Source organism: Saimiri boliviensis, chromosome 6 (assembly GCF_048565385.1).
Source record: "Saimiri boliviensis isolate mSaiBol1 chromosome 6, mSaiBol1.pri, whole genome shotgun sequence".
NCBI classification, from domain to species: Eukaryota; Metazoa; Chordata; class Mammalia; order Primates; family Cebidae; genus Saimiri; species Saimiri boliviensis.
In genome coordinates this window covers 127,096,837-127,101,795 of record NC_133454.1, presented here as the reverse complement: position 1 = coordinate 127,101,795, position 4,959 = coordinate 127,096,837, and the positions used below count along the sequence as shown (strand labels likewise).

General features: G+C 54.5%; 1 long non-coding RNA gene across 1 annotated transcript; it reads left to right on the top strand.

Annotated features, from left to right (window-relative positions):
• On the top strand, positions 1-4,959 carry LOC141584920 (uncharacterized). The gene is made up of 2 exons (XR_012518220.1): positions 1-1,874; positions 2,341-4,959. It is a non-coding gene; the product is annotated as an uncharacterized LOC141584920 (long non-coding RNA).

The following is a 4,959-nucleotide window of genomic DNA, read 5'->3' as shown; positions in this document are numbered from 1 at the left end:
TTCTCCTGCCTCAGCCTCCTGAGTAGCTGAGATTACAGGCATGCGCCACCATGCCCAGCTAGTTTTTTGTATTTTTAGTAGAGACGGGGTTTCACCATGTTGACCGGGATGGTCTCGATCTCTTGACCTCGTGATCCACCCGCCTTGGCCTCCCAAAGTGCTGGGATTACAGGCTTGAGCCACCGCACCCGGCCATCACCTGCTTTTGTAAGTAAAGTTTTATTGCAGCCCAGCCATGCTCACTCCTTTGTGTGTTGTCTATGTTTGCTTTTGTGCTGCAATGGCCCAAACGAATGATTGCAACAGAGACTATGTGGTCCTCAGAGCTTAAGATGTTTTCTATCGGCATTTTATTTTATTTTATTTTTTGAGTCGGAGTCTTGCTCTGTCTCCTGGCTGAAGTACAATGGCAAATCTTCGGCTCGCTGCAACCTCCACCTCCTGGGTTCAAGCAATTCTCCTGCCTCAGCCTCCCGAGTAGCTGCAATTACAGATGCCCACCACCGTGCCCAGCTAATTTTTGTATTTTTAGTAGAGGCAGGGTTTCACCATGCTGCCTAGGATGGTCTCTTGGCCAGTCTAGTCTCGAACTCCTGACCTCGTGATCCGCCCGCCTCAGCATCCCAAAGTGCTGGGATTACAGCGTGAACCACCACACCTGGCTCTATCTGCATTTTCAGGAAAAATGTGCTGACCCCTGATCTAGACCAAGATTCAGACCCCAGCCTCAGGAAAACCTAGACTTCCAACGTCACCGATTCAGCCTTCACCAAGAGTGGCTCCATAGCAACTCCATCTTCCCCTGGCAATGCCCAGCGCCTCCCTGATATCCCGGCAGCACAGGAGGATTCCAGGCCAGGGTGGGAGCCATTGAGACACCCCTGAAATGCCCTGAGGGTGAGATCTGGTCCAGCATAGTCTTCGGAGTTCTAAACTCTTATCCAAGGGGAAGGTGCCCCAGCGGCCTCACTGAGCACAGGGATGGGTGGGCCACAGGCGTGGGCTCATGTGTCCCTGAATGGAGTTGGGCTGGGAGCTCTACGTGGTGCTCCCAGCACCAGTTGTCCTGAGCAGGTGGACTGAACCTGGGAAAGCCCTTGGCCTCTGTCCTTGTCTTGGGCTTGATCCGTGGCTGCCCTGTTCCCGCCAACCTGCCATGTGCAGCCTGACCGAGCACTGGAGCTCGCTCAGGGCAGTAAAGGCTAAGCTGGGGCTTGACTGCCCAGCTCAGCAGGGCACAGAGCAGGCTTGGACTTCAATCCAGCACTTTCCCAGAGGCAGCTAGGGGCGTAGGGGCTAGATGTCCAGTGTGCCAGGGCTCTGACACATTATTTGTGGTGTCCTAGCCAAACCCAACTAACCTGGGCTGCATTTAGTGGCTTAGCACTCAGCGCCAGAGTAACCGGAAGCCCAGTTGATCTCTGCCCTTGCAGGAGCGGGGCCCATGGGTGGCAGTGAGCCGTTTCAGGGGTGTGTGTCCACTCGGTGCCAGGAAGCTGGTGTTAACAGTGCTTCCAGATAGACCAATTCTCACCTCTGCACGGACGCTCCTGGGCTGGCGGCCAGTGTCCTGCCTGCTTTCCTGAAAGCCTGGAAAGACGCGGTTAACGGAACAGCTCTTCCATGAATCACCGAGCCATAAGGAGGATAAGTGCCCTGTCCTCGTGGCGCTTACCGTATCATCTCCCACGAGTGGCATCGGGGCGAGAGCGCAGTCCCCAGGCCAGGCAGCCTGGGATCGATTCCCGGCCCCTCCCTCGCCCTCTGCAGCCTTGGCCATGCTGCTTGTACCTCGTGGGCCTCCCTTTCCTCACCTGCAGTGACGACAAGCCGAAGCTTCGCGGAGCTGACATTTCACACACAGCGAGCACATGGTGAGCGCCCGCACCCGTTCATACTCTGCCTGCCTGGTTCCCTGATCCTGCTGAGCCCTTCCCAAGGAGACCCTCGGCTTCCCCTCCTCCTGCCTGAGGGGACTCCGCAGAGGGTGGGGGCTCAGAGTCCCCTGGTTCAGCGCAGGACCCATACCTCTGGTCCTCGCCTGGATATTTCCAAATGCCTGTTCTGCTGCCAGGATCTCTGCCCCCCAGGGCTGGCTCCAGGGAGCAAGGGCCCTGACATGCTCTGGGTTCAATCCCATAGCACTCCCGAGAGCCCTCCCGAACCTACCAGGGACCCATGAGCTCCATCCCAGAGTGGGGGAAGCAACTGGGCTCAGGATGCGGGCCCAGATAAGGCTTTTTCCTCCCCGCTCCCAACACACACCTTTGGGTGCCCGCCAGAGGCCTGTCAGGGACGAGTCCCGGGGTGCCACCCCACTCACCTACCCTTCTTCTCCAGGCTGAGCCCCAGGCATCGTCCACCTCAGACCCAGTCCTGCCTGTCCCAGACCCAGTCTCCAAGGCTCTAGCACCCTCCTGAGGCAACACCAAAGAGTGCAGAAGCCAGGACCGCTCTGCTTTGAGAAAGAGACGGGGCTCCTGCCAGGAGGTGACCCGGAGCAGGAGTGCAATGGCGCGATCTTGGCTCACCACAACCTCCGCCTCCTGGGTTCAGGCAATTCTCCTGCCTCAGCCTTCTGAGTAGCTGGAATTACAGGCACCCACCACCATGCCCAGCTGATTTTTTGTATTTTTAGTAGAGACAGGGTTTCACCATGTTGACCAGGATGGTCTTGATCTATTGACCTCGTGATCCACCCTCCTTGGCCTCCCAAAGTGCTGGGATTACAGGCGTGAGCACCACGCCTGGCCCACCTTCCTTCTTTAACACAGGTTTCCTAGGCACCTACTATGTGCGAGGCATGGCTGGAGGCATGGCTGAAGGCACTGGGGATGCAGCAGGGAAGGAGACAAAGTCCCTGGGCTTTGGAGCGTGCGTTTTATCTACTTCTCCGGGCATAGAAAGACGGTCAATAAGTGTTCACAGACAAAAGGGTGTCAGTCCCTCTCTCTGCGTTGGAAAAACTACCCAGAATTATTTCCATAATCACCTTCTTCTGTCTTAGGCTGGATCGCTCCAAAGACAGGGCTTGTATGCAGTGGCTTGTTTGGGGAGTGGTTCCAGGGAGCAGGAGTGGAGGATTACGAGAGTGGGACAGGGCAGGAGCCCCTCCTAGGGTGTGTCACTGGGCTGGCACTGTGGGGCACCTGGAGCTGCTGTCCTCTAGGGAATTCTGAGGAGCCAGGCAGGGCAGAGGAGTGGAGACGGTGTCCCCGGGCTCCCAGCCCATCACTCAAGGGCTGCCCATGACTGTGACCCCCTGCACTCCAAGTCTCATCTGAGATGCCACCAGGGAGGTTGTGGCAGGTGATCGAGAGGCCTCCGGGCAGAAACTGATGGCCACAGGTGCTCTGAGGCAGGGCTGTCAGCGGCACCTGTGGGAAGCTGACTGTGGCAGCCATGACTAGAGAACGGGCAGGCAGACAGCACGGGGTCAGGCCTGGGGTCTCCATATACCCCATTTCTATCTTCCTAATATTCCTCCTTCCTTTTTTTTTCTGAGATGGTGTCTCTGTCACCCAGGCTGAAGTGCAGTGGTGCAATCTCGGCTCACTGCAGCCTCTACCTCCCAGATTCAAAGCGATTCTCCTGCCTCAGCCTTCCTCGTAGGTGACATGTGCCACCACGCCTGGCTAATTTTTGTATTTTTAGTAAAGACAGGGTTTCACCATGTTGGCCAAGCTGGTCTTGAACTCCTGACCTCAAGTGATCTACCCACCTTGGCCTACCAAAGTGCTGGGATGACAGGCATGAGCCTCGGCACCTGGTCTGTTTGTTTATTTCTTTTCAGAGATAAGATTTCGCTCCATTGCTCAGGCTGGCATGAAGTGGCATGATCACGGCTCACTGCAGCCTCTACCTTTTGGACTCAAGCAATCCTCCCGCCTCAGCCTCCTGAGTTGCTGGGACTACAGGCACTCACATCCACATGTAGCTAGTTTTTAAAACTTTTTGGCCAGGCATGGTGGCTCACACCTGTAATCCCAACACTTTGGGAGATCAAGGCAGACAGATCACCTGAGGTCGGGAGTTTGAGACAGCCTGGCCAACATGGTGAAACCCTGTCTCTACAAAAATACAAAAATACAAAAAAAAAAAAAAAAAAAATTAGCCGGGCATGATGGTGGGTGCCTAGAATCCTGCTACTTGGCAGGCTGAGGTGGGAGAATCGCTCTAACCCAGAAGGCAGAAGTTGCAGTGATCCAAGATCATGCCATTGCATTCCCATCTGGGCAACAGAGCAAGACTTCATCTCAAAAAAGCAAAACAAAACAAAACAACTTTTGGCCAGGTGCGGTGGCTCATGCTTGTAAGGAATCCCAGCATTTTGGGAGGCCGAGGCAGGCGGATCATGAGGTCAGGAATTTGAGACCAACCTGGCCAACGTGGCAAAACCTGTCTCTACTAAAAATACAAAAATTAGCCAGGAGTGGTGTCGGGCACCTCAGCTACTTGGGAGGCCGAGACAGGAGAATCACTTGAACCCAGGAGGTGGAGGTTGAAGTGAGGCGAGATTGTGCCATTGCACTCCAGCCTAGGCAACAGAGTAAGACTCTGTCTCAAAAACAAAAACCAAAACTTTTTTGTAGAGACAGCGTCTCTCTGTGTTGCCTAGGCTAGTAGGTCCAGGTTTTTAAGTTAAAAGACAGAGGCAGTTCCTAAGTTGTATACCAAGAATTCACAATAAAATAACATAACTTATCGACTGGCTGTACATTGCCCTTTGTATCGCAAATCCCAGGAACATGAACAGAATGAGTGAGGCAGGAAACAGGAACGAAATGCCTTTAAACAATGCTGGGGCAGGATGTGTGCGCAGGCGTGAGGGGCGCTGGAGTCTCATGCTCACGTCTCTATGGGCCTGATGAATTTTTCACACTTCACACAGCTAAGACTTCTCCGAGCTACTTTTCTTGGCTCAGCTCCCTCCTTTTCATCAAGATCTTTCAAAGAAAA